This window comes from Triticum urartu, chromosome 6 (assembly GCF_003073215.2).
Source record: "Triticum urartu cultivar G1812 chromosome 6, Tu2.1, whole genome shotgun sequence".
In the NCBI taxonomy this organism is placed as follows: domain Eukaryota; kingdom Viridiplantae; phylum Streptophyta; class Magnoliopsida; order Poales; family Poaceae; genus Triticum; species Triticum urartu.
Window position 1 is genome coordinate 566,016,893 of NC_053027.1, and position 12,078 is coordinate 566,028,970.

Here is a 12,078-nt window from a genome sequence, read left to right on the forward strand (position 1 = left end):
CCCTAAGTACTTGATCCGGAAGATATGGCTGCAAGTCCCGACGACACCTCCAAGGAGGATTGCGACGCCCACAGGCGCCATTGCCGCCGGCCGGCCAGCATCGGCCAGGCTTTCATCCGAGGCAGCACTCCCACGCAGCAGGCCGAGGTCGACCCGTGCCTCCACTCGACCACACACCCCACACACAGCGAGTGGGCCACCGCTGTGCAGGGCCACCACCAAGCCTCCCCGACAATGGGCCTGCAGAGACCAGATCGGGCCCTGCACCCCGCATCCAACCGTGGCCGGAGCCTCTTTGCTCCAGCACCGCCCGCGATCATGAACCGGTCGCCGTCACCATGCGCCGCCACGCCCAGATCGGCGCCACTTCCCCCGGCCGCCGGACACCAGAGCAGCAGATCGGCCAAAGAAGCCCACCATGCGATGTCTTGCCCAGATCCGCGGCAGCCTTCTTGCAGCAGCCGAACGCCCGCGCCTGCACCGGCCCCACACCAACCCCCCTCCGCAGACGCACCTCCGCACATCTCAGCAGCCCGGCGCCATCACCTCCACGCCCGCCAAACCACGGCCTAGGACACCAGATCCGCGCCGGAGGACGACTGCGCCCTGGAGCCACACGCGCACGGCACCCTCGCTGACACCCCGGGCAGACGCCAGATCCGCGCAACATTTCGCCGGATCTGCAGCGCCCGCGCATCTTCTTGCGTCCCCGACCAGAATCACCATTGTTGGCGCCGAACCAGACCACGCCAGTTGCCCTTGCCTGCGCACACTGCAGCGCCGTCCCCGCGGCCTCGCTAGCGCACGCATCCCCACCACCTCGCCGCTCCAGTGACCCGCGCCACCGCGCCAGCAGAGAGCCTCAGCCAAGACCAGCAGGAGAAACCAATAAGTTTAGGAATGATACAAGCTAGTAAGTTTAGGAATGATACAAGCTTCAGCACAGGAGAAACCAATAGAGCACACACCAAATAGCTACTACATTCAAGAACTTCTTCCAGACACAAAGTGGATAGATCATGGCGATGCTAATAAGGAGTGGAAGTGAATAAAAGGCAAAGCCATCACCGACACCTCTGTGATCTTCTTCCTCGATGTATCCTTCTCCTCGGTGGTTTGTGGATAACTCAAAGGATGAACCCTGAGTCGGTGAGGTAACTTCCAGACACAAAGACCTTGCATCGACGATAGATCAGTATGTTGACTTACATCAACATGAAAATAATAAAAACAATAAAAACATGATAGACTTACATCACGGCGGACCTTATGAGCAGAAGCAATCGCCATTGCCGTCGCCATTGTCATTGCCATCGCCATCATCATCCCCCTCGCCCTTGCCCTTGCATTGATCACCTCTGTGATCTCCTTTCTGAATGAATCCGCCTCCTCACTGGTCCCTAGACAACTCCAAGGACGAACCCCGAGACAAAAAAAACTTGTCAACGCAGACCTTACACACCTTCCTGTCGTGCAGAGATACCTCCTTGATGTTCACCGCAGCTTGAACGACGCGCCTGACGTATCCCATGAAGTTGTTGTTGGACTGGAATCCATAGATAGTTAGCCTGGCCAGATTCATGTGTTTGAAATCAGGAGTTGATAGCTCCCACTTCACATCCATGCTATTAGAGTAACTTGTTTGCGACTTCCTTTGGCACTTATGACCCCATATACGGCGAGGGCGACGGACCTGCCGATCCTGAGATGGTCGTCGCCTGTCATCATGAATCTGAGCTTGAGCGCGCGGATGGGGATCTGTGGAGACCTCGTGGTGAGGATCTTTTCGGTCATGTCGACCACCTGGCGGTTCTTCCAGCGTAGATCGCGGGCGCTGGGGACGATGACGATCTGCGAGAGCAAGGCGGGCAGCTTGAGCGTTCGCTTGGAGACGACGCACGTCCTGACGGCGTCGAGCGTGCCCACCCTCTCCAGAATATTGAGCAGCACGTCGTCGGGTAGCTTGATTAGCCTGTCGATTTCCGGCAGCTGGAAAATTCCATTCAGCCAGGGAGGGTAATAATTAAGATAGCTCGATACAATGCATGCATGACTCACTACAAGCGAGAATTTGAGAAGAAAAGACCACAAGTAACGAGGCCTTACCTCGATCTCAAGGAACGACACGGCCGGCTAGCTAGGCTTACATCACGGTAGCGGAAATCGCTTGCACGTTTATTTGGCAGCCTCCCCTGACTTCACCAAGGAGGTTTCCTGATCCTATTAAACGTACATGGCCTGGTCTTTTTAACATCGTTTCACAAGCCGTACGCAGACATATAATCATGGTATGTTCATATTTATAATGTAATTTAAACCGGACTCTTATTCCTTCTTTGTTTCAATCCAACTTTGTTTGTGAAAAGCACTTGGATTTATTACAAAAGTTCAGCAAAAGTACAAAGCATTCTAAACATCATAAAAATTACATCGAGATCCCTGGACCACCGAACGACCACTGCCGCCGCTTGAACGAGCCGTCAACGCGTTGCTATCCCTGCTCCATATCGGAGCCAACCTCTCCTTTGTCAATGACAACCGGGAAGCCTTCATACCATCGCTGTGAAGCCGTAGTCATCGCCGTTAAACCCTTGAATCGTTTTGAAGAACCTGACGCCGATCTTGTCATTGCGTATCGAAGAACCTGACGCCGATCTTGTCATTGCGTATGTACGGCAATAGACCCTAACGCCCCTACCTCGAGGAACTGGCAGGAAACTACCCCGGAGCCCCATCTAATCCATTCCGACAGACAAACTTGACGAGGAATGGAGCCCAGAAGACCGCCTCGAAGAAGAAGCGTCACCATCTATCCTAGTGCTGCCCTTACAAGGACTAATATCCTAACCTATCTACTAGCCAGAGCCGACGCACAAGGATTCCCCTTTTCCATCCAACTTTTGCCCTTGCCACATCTAGCTTTTTTTTTTTTGCAAGAAACTTCCAATCTATTCATCTTCAATCATGGCAGTACAAAGAACAACAAAGGTAATAAAAATTATAACCATGTCCGTGGACCACCTAGCGACGACTACAAGCACTGGAGCGAGCCGAAGGCGCGCCGCCGTCATCGCCCCTCCATCACCGGAGCCGGGCAAACCTTGTTGTAGTAGACAGTCGGGAAGTCATCGTGTTAAGACCACATATGACCAGCGCACCAGAGTAGCAACCATCGCCGATGAAGAAAGTCGTAGATCAGAAGGGTCAAACCTGTAAACACCCAAACAAAGACGAATGAAGATCGGATCCAAACAGATCCACCGAAGACTAGCACCGCCCGAATCCCGCGAGATCCGACGGAGACAAACCTCCACACGCCCTCAGACGATGCTAGACACACCATCGGGACGGGAATAGAACGTGGGAGACATTATTCCTACCAAGGGACGTCGCCGCCATCACACAACCCCAACCAAGACGTTGAATCTAACAAGAACAAGAAGGGGGTCCCTCCCGCCGGCAGGGGGCCGAGATACTCCACACCTCCAGCCTAGAGGCCATCGGAGATGGGGCGGATCGGCTGCGGCGCCGACGGGAGGAGAAGAACTTTTCTTGTAGAGGAAAGAGATGGAATCTGCCTCATCTAGCTAATTGATGTAGTACACCCCTCAAACAAAAAATAGTAATGTAGAACAGGTGGTTCTAGGAGGAGCGTGGATGGTCGCAGCCAGCACAGTGCTGATGGAGAACGATGGTTGCATGAAAATGCTGCTTCACAGGAGCGACGATGTCGGCTGTTGTTAACTTTGCTCTACGTGCACTTTAATTTCTTCCTACAAAATATGTTCTAGTGTAATAATGTTGAGGCCGTTGCTATTATTGAAAACCATTATTTTTTCATCAAAATTCCCTAAAAAGACAAAGAATTTAAACCCCCGTTGTCTTAGGACTTTGGGAATAACCATATATAGCTTGTTCAATTTCTCTCTTGTGGATGATTTGGATCAACTTATCTGTATGTATCCTATGTTGCAAGTTGTGTGTTCATTTGTACTAGTTTTCCTTGTGGTTCCTCCTGATTTTTCTCGTGTTCTTCGTGTTTCTTTCAAATCCACCTTCAATTCATGAAGACCAGACCACTCCAGCCCCGCATCATTGAGGTAATAAATTGAGAATGTTTCGCCAAAGTTTCACGTAGTCGGCTTATAAACCAGACCATCTCCGAGAAAGAAATTACGTTTCAATAGCGTGTAGGGTGTATGCGGAGCACCTATTAGGCCGGGTGCAACACTCAACAATGCCTTTGCCAAGTTGAAATTGCCCTTCTCCGAGTACATGGGGTACTTGACAAATAAGTTTTCCAGTAGTGAGGTCACCACGCACTGGTCCAGATTGATCGCGAACTTAACCGACCATTGTGTGTCACATGCCATTCTAAAATCTCACAAAATTTCCTAACGTATATAGAAAATATATATCATATTTGTAGTATTAGTCATAAATATTTTCTCACTCAATGAACTAGCTAGTTTGGTGGAGCCCTTCCAAGTCAACCCGACCAATAGCATGCACAACGCCATGACTGCGTTCTAGGCAATATGGATCATACTAGAGGGTGACGATGCGCTTTCGCCGTGCCGTTACTCGGTCGTGAGCTAAGTCTCCTATTTTACACGGGCTTTTTTTTGTTATCGGCGAGCACTGTTACACAGAAAAATCAAAGAACCGAACCAAGTTTACTGATATTCCTGGTTTATTTGGTTTATGGTGTCCTGATCGGTGTTTCCATCGCTAGTTGTTTAATGTTTTGGTGTATCATCAGTTTTCATCCTCTATAAACTGAATTGACCATTGGACAATACTCCCTCCATCCTTAAAAGAGTGTATTTTTAACTATGTTGGAAAGTCAAACTTTTTATATTTAATGGTATTTATACAACACATTTATGCCCTCAAATTAGTAGCATCAGATTCATGATAAAATATACTTTCATCATATATCTATTTGGTTTCACAAACATTGATATATTTTTGTAGAAACTCGGTAAAATTTTAAGATAGTTTGACCCTCCAACAAAGTTAGAAGTACACTCTTTTAAAGGACGGAGGGAGTATGCATCAAAATGGCCTCCTTTTTCTCTAATTTCCTTACTTTGCTGGCCCAAGGCCCAGACACCACGCACACGCGCACACAACCCAATTTACTCATGCATCTGCCTCTCAAAAACACTCTACACTGTACTGTTATTCACCACCAAACGGACTCCAATTTCTCAATCTAGTTGCCTCCCAATCTTGGGTTAGATCTACTGATCCAACAGGTGCTCATGTTGGCTTGGATCTCCAACGCCTAATATTTCCTTTCTGGCTCTTCCCCACCGCTAGCACGATGTCGGTATTCCATTGCAAATCCACCACTTTAGACCGAATGGTGTAGACGAAGAGAGCTATGACCCGACCACATGATCCTATTCAACATGCAACTTGTTTTTTTAGGGCAGTCTAACTTGTCGAAAGAACACCAAATGTGCACCGTCCCAGGACATTCGCTTTGACTGGGTAGCCAGTCGGCTTTGTTGGGCATCGGGCCAACCAGAGGATCGAAGAAAAAAACAAAAAAGGAGGAGAACTGTATAAAGTAAATGGATTGTTCTTGAAAAAATAAAATAAAATTTTGCAAATTTTGAAAAACAATATAAAAAATGTTCATGAATTAATAAAAGTTTATGAATTCAAAAAATTATTAGCAAATTTTAAAAAGTTAAAAAATATTTGCGAAGTTTTTTAGAATTTCCCTAAATTTTAAAATTTTCACCGGTTTCAAAAGAAGTTCCCTTGATTTCAAAAATGTTAACGAATTTGAAAAATGTTCTCAGGTTTAAAAAAAATGTTTTCACATCTGTAGGGATTCTTTCCGTGCATGCGTGTGGCCCAAATGAGCAAGCACTCAATTTTCTTTCGTCCGTACCAAGAAGTCAACAACATGTATCACGAGAGATTGATCTTGTAGTCAGAACAACCTGTCCTGAATCAAATTAACTACGCTTCTCTTCATAATACATGAGGTGCAGATCGAGATCGATGCTGATGGTGCCCCAGACGGTCGCCGGCGCCAGCAGGCGAGTTCCTCAGTGTCGACCTCGCCGGTTATTGGGGTCAGTGACTGCCAGGGTGTGGCTCTAAATAAAATATAGACTCTAGACCACAACAGAAAAGAGAACACACATATATAAATTTTCCCAACAAGCGGGTAGCCGATGTACATTTCATACGATGTGGTCAAGTAAGAAACAGTTAAGAGGAAAACAACATGCGCAATAGCTACTAGTATAAGCTCTGGAGTCCGGGAACAACTAAACCACAGAGATGCCATGAATGGTTATTGATTTATATGGACCTTGACATTATGAGCGGTGGCCATCGCCATCACCCTCGCCTTCGCGTTGATCACCTCTATGACATGAGTCCACTTTCTCCTTCGCCTCTATGATCTTCTTCCTCAACTAATCCACCTCCTCGCTTGTCCATAGACGGTAACTCGGAGGAGGAACCTTGAGATGAGGAAACTTTCACCGCAGACATTGCACACCTTCTTGTCATGCAGAAATGCCTCCTTGATGTTCACGGTTCACCGCAACTTGAATGACAAGCTTGACGTATCCCATGAAGTTGTCGTTGGGCTGGAAGCCGTAGATAGTTAGTCTGGCCAGATTCTTATGCTTGAAATCAAGAGTAGATGGCTCCCACTTCACATCCATTTTATTGGTGTAATATTTTTGCGACTTCCTTTGGCACTTATGATCGCATACCGTAATGCAAAGCTCTTCTAGAGATGTTGCAGCCTCAAGAAGGAACATTGTCCAAGCAATATCACATTCTTCAGGAAGATTATCCAAATTCATAAACCGTAGTTTGGCAAGCACACGAGTAAGCACTTTCGGGCATTCCCGTTGAACCCAAATCTGGGAGAGATAAAGAAATTAATAATGAATCCAAGTTGTTCACAAATTACATCTCAAGTGACACATAAGTTACTACAGTTGCATATCACAACCATACAATGAGAATTGAATAGAGATGATTTGGGTGGGTACCTTTTCACTCCAATATTCCTTGTACAAATCGCTTATGGAGGGAATATTGTAGGTCATCTGTTGGAGCTTTGGTAGATGGTGAAGCTCCATTGTTTTGAATTCCCCATAGGAGATAACAAGCTCAAGGAGTCGAGTGTGTTCTACATGCAATGTTGAATGGATCCCCACGTCGCACTCAAAGAAACACAATGACTCGAGCCGCTTGCAGGTGCTTAGAATGTTCTGTATGTCCAGTTCACCAAACCTCAGATTTTGGAGTTGCGGTCTTCTGAGGCCATCAAAAGCATTTGCACAATGACGAAGAAAATTATCGAACTGCTTAACAAAGACCAGGGGATACACCTCGGTGCAATGATAGGTATCCCTTGGCATCAAGATCTCAAACTCGGTTGCATCTAGTTTCTGGGTCACCATGGCGAGGCCGGCTGATATATCAATGGAGTGACAACGAGAGGGACCCAAGAAAACTTGACCTTTAGCTTGCGAATGGTAATCTACGGAAATCACGTGCTCAAGACCTTGTCTATCACATCGGCCATGACGCAATTGATTCGAAAGAAATAGTGGGGGATAATATCGTGGAGAATCAGCGAGTCGAGGCAGTTTATGCATTTGCCTCGAGAGGATGCAGGTTCTTACACGATCAAGCGTACCCACCCTCTCGACAATGTTGCCATTGGGAAGCTTGCTTAGTATGTGTTCGTTGTCAGATGCTTTCTTTAACTGCAATTCTCCAGGAGGGAAATTAGTCATGGGTGATAGATCATATATTGAGTTAGATCAAAAGAAAAATAGCAATACAAAACAGGAGACTTACATCATGGCCGACCTTATGAGTGGAAGCCACCGCCATCGCCCTCCCCTTGATCACCTCTGCGATCTCCAGTCTGAATGAATCCACCTCCTCGCTGGTCTGTGGACAACTCCAAGGACGAACCCCGAGATGAGGGAACTTGTCAACGCAGTGCTTGCACACCTTCCTGTCGTATAGAGATACCTCCTTGATGTTCTCCGCAGCTTCAGTGACGCGCCTGACGTATCCCATGAAGTTGTCGTTGGGTTGGAAGCCATAGATAGTTAGTCTGGAAAGATTATTGTGCTTGAAACCGGGATTAGATGGCTCCCAGTTCACATCGGTTTTCTAGGAGTAACTTTTTTGCGACTCCAATTGGCATTTATGATCCCATACTGTGATGCAAAGCTCCTCTAAGGATGACGCGGCTTCAAGAAGGAACATTGTCCAAGCGATGTCACATTCCTCAGGAAGATTGTTAAGATTCACGTGCCGTAGTTTGCCGAGCACAGGTGCAAGCACTTTAGGGCATTCTGGTAGAACCCAAACCTGGGAGAGATAATACAACACTTGTAAATTACATCAAGTGATGCTTAAGTTACTACCGTAGACATATAACAATCAGACAACGTATATTTCATATGCATGTATATAATGGACCTAGCCACACAAAAAATATGTTGGATCAGAAGTGAACTTATATCCGGCTCACGTACACTTGGACTCATGCTTTCAGTGGATTATCCACTTTGTGATAATAAATGCTTCTAATTAAGGTAATTTACCATCATATATATAGAGAGACAAAACGAGACAAAGATGATTACCTTTTCACTTTGAAAATCAAGGTGCAGGTCACTTATTGAGGGGACATTAACAAGCAGCTGGCTCAGCTTGAGGGTCCTGTTTATAATGAACGCATGCGCCAGAGTTAGCTTGGAGAGCTGAGGGGCATAGCCCAAAATCAAGGGATTGTCTAGGTTATCAAATATCCATCTATGCAAGGTCATCCGTCAAAGCTCGGCAGGCAGCCGAGCTCCACTGTTGAGAACTTTGCATAGGCGAAGATAAGCTCAACGAGTCTGGCATGCTCTACGTGCAGCACCGGAAGTTTCCGCGCGTCACAATGGAGCAAACGCAACGACTCCAGCCGCTTGCAGGTGGCTAGGATGTTGGGTATGTCCGATTCACCGAACCTCAGGTTCTGCAGATGCAGCCGCGTGAGACCGGCAAACGCGTCGGCGCAATCGCCGATAAAGTTGTTGAACAGCTCTGTGTTTTGATTTTCGGTTTGAGCTTTTTTTTGCCCTAGGCCGAGATGGCCGAATTTCGGCGATTTTCAAAAATTTCGACTGAAGTTTGACCAAATTTTGACTGCCATTTGACTTAAATTTGACCAAAATTTGCCAAATTTAAGCAATTTCGGCCTAAATATACTTTTCGCCTCAGGCCGAGATGGCCGAAATTCGACCGAAATCCACTTTTTACGGCCGAAAATCAAAACACAGGAACAGCTTCGCGGAGTCGAGAAGATCGGCATCGGAGCGCCTATAATAGATGTCCTTGGTCAGGATATCGAACTCGGCCGCGTCGATCTTCTGCGTTGCCATGGCGAGGGCGACGGCCCTGCCGATCTTGAGATGGTCGTCGCCTCTCATGATGAACCTGAGCTTGAGGTTGCGGATGGGGATCTGTGGAGACCTCCTGCTGAGGATCTTGTCGGTCATGTCGGCCACGCCGCGGTTCTTGCGGTGTAGATCAAGGTCGCCGAGATCGATGACGATCTGCGAGAGCAAGGCCGGCAGGTTGAGCGTTTGCTTGGAGACGACACAGGTCCTGACGGCGTCGAGCGTGCCGAGCCTCTCCAAGATGTTGAGCAGCACATCGTCGGGCAGTTTGATTAGCCTGTCGACTTTCAACAGCTGGATAGACATATAGATTGATAAATTCAACGATGACTCACGCACAAGAATTGGAGAAGGAGGAACACAAGCAAGCAACGGGGGCTGGGCTTACATCACGGCGGCGGCGGCGAACCCGGTTGAGCTTCATGGCGGTCTGATCTCAAGGAACAATGAAGTGGCAGATGGCGGCTAGGCTTACATCGCGGCGGCGGAAATCGCCTGTATGTTCCTTCCTAGGTGCGATGATCAAGATTGCAGACGTTTATATGGCAGCCTCCTCTGGCTTGAACAAGGAGGTTTCCAGATCCTATATATTCCACCTAGGTAAAGACAGCCTGGTTTTTTTAGCATTGTTTCACAAGACGCAAACGTATAAAAACAGGGGTTAATTATCCTTTTGCCCTTGGTGGTGTCCATCTACTCAGTTTTACCCTTAGATGCAAATTGTGTTCAGTTTTGCCCCTAGTCCGTGCGCACCGACTCGTTCCGTGAACTCTGCCGTCTCCGTCAAGTCAACCTTTTGACTCGGCCCTTACAGGTGGGACCAGGCGGCAGAGACGGCCAATTTTATTCAGACCGTTGAACGCGTGGCTTGTGGGACCCAGCAGAGAGTCATTGAGCAGAGAGCCGTTGCGGGTGTGCTATATAAGCGGGCAACAGCGGCGGTGACCACGGCGACAGAGAGCACGGCGGTGACCACGGCGAGAGAGAGAGAGAGAGAGAAAGAGCACGGCGGTGGGAAGCTAGCCGTGGAGGGCGCGGCGGCGTTGAGATCCCCTTCGGCTCCGAGCTCCATGTCTTCCTCAAGCTCCCGCGCCACCTCGCGTATGCAGAGCCGGGCGCGTGTGGACATGCCTGTCTTCGTCTGTCCGTGGTGCCAGGCGGGCGTTGATCGGAGGGTTTCTCACACACCGAGGAACCAGAATCGTCCGTTCTACGTGTGCAGCGAGAATGGGGTAAGAATCGGGGCAATTGCACCATTTTCGTGGTCGGGATCTTTGAGCAATGGGTTGATATGTTTGGTGTTCATGCAGGTGGCATGCTTCTTTCTTTGTGTCGATACTCTGGCCAAGACTCTGATGAATGAACTGCAAGAAGAGCATGAAGAATGGTTGCGCATGCTGCCACGAACCGCAGTGGCCGCAGCACGAGCTCCGGAAGAAGAGATGGAGGTCGAAGCACGCATTGACAGAGAGCTAGCTGTTGAGCTTAGGATATTGAAGAAGAAGAAGGTTAGGAAGCTTGAAGATCAAGCACTACCAATACCCATTTGCAAATACTTTTGGGCATTTGTAGGTATGGTAATCGCACTGGTTGTAATGTTGATAATGTATGGAAAGGCATGAATTATGAAGGAATTTGTAATCTTGAAATTGTATGAGAAATTCACCTAGTTTAAATGTTGGTCAAAGTTGTTTAAATGTTGAAAAAAAAAGAAGTGACCAACATTTAAATATGTTGAAAAAAAGAGAAGAAATGAGGAATTCAGAAACTTTTGATCAATGAAATGCAGCTCTCTGCTCTGTCTTTCTGTCAAAAAAAAGGTTGCTCTTGGGCCAAATTCAGAGCGTAGAGCCAAGTGCAGGCTAGACTAATGGGCCAACTGCATCCAATTAGGCCCATTCTGGGGTTCTCTTGCGTGTTTTTCTATTTTCTGTTCTGATTTAATTTAGGCAGTAAATTATAATGCTGAAACTTTTTGTGGAAGCTAATTGAATTATTCCAGAGCCAAACAATTAAGGTTAGAAATTTTTTGGAGCTGTTAAATATTTAATAGCAATTTATTTAATCCAATTCAAATACACCATGATTTAAATTAAAGGCCAAAATGTCATGAAAAATGTGCCTCAGCTCTGGTAGAGGTTTACACCTGGTGCCAAAATAAATGAACATTTTTTAAGGGCATTACATTGAGAAAAAAATAATTTGTCTAAAAAATGAAGGGTGGAAAATGCACAAAAAATTGGTGCGGCTGGGGACTCGAACCCAAGACCATGTGGCTTTGTGGTGTTTATGGCTACGCTAGTAACCGCTAGGACAGATGGCAAGACTTTGACATGGATAGGGAAGGAAGGTATACATAGTGAGACTGTGAAATTTGTCAAAAAAAATAGTGAGACCGTGAATGTTTGCACACGCGTGAGAGTGGTTTTTCTTTGTTTTGCGCTGAAATTTTGGAGAGTTGGAAGGTTGAAAACGTATGTTTACACTGCCACATGATTTTGGTTAGAGTGACACTTGGTTTAGGGTTAGAGTGGCACTTGGTTTAGGATTTAAAGGGAATAAATTTGCATGTTAGTTCATGACTTTATTTTTTTGAATGAAACAGAGGGCTTCTCACCCCATC

The 12,078-nt window shown here is 47.0% G+C and overlaps 1 pseudogene; it reads right to left on the bottom strand.

The window, feature by feature from the left end:
* Positions 1 to 316: 316 nt before the first annotated feature.
* Positions 317 to 10,584, bottom strand: LOC125517053 (annotated as a pseudogene).
* Between the last annotated feature and the right edge of the window lie 1,494 nt (positions 10,585 to 12,078).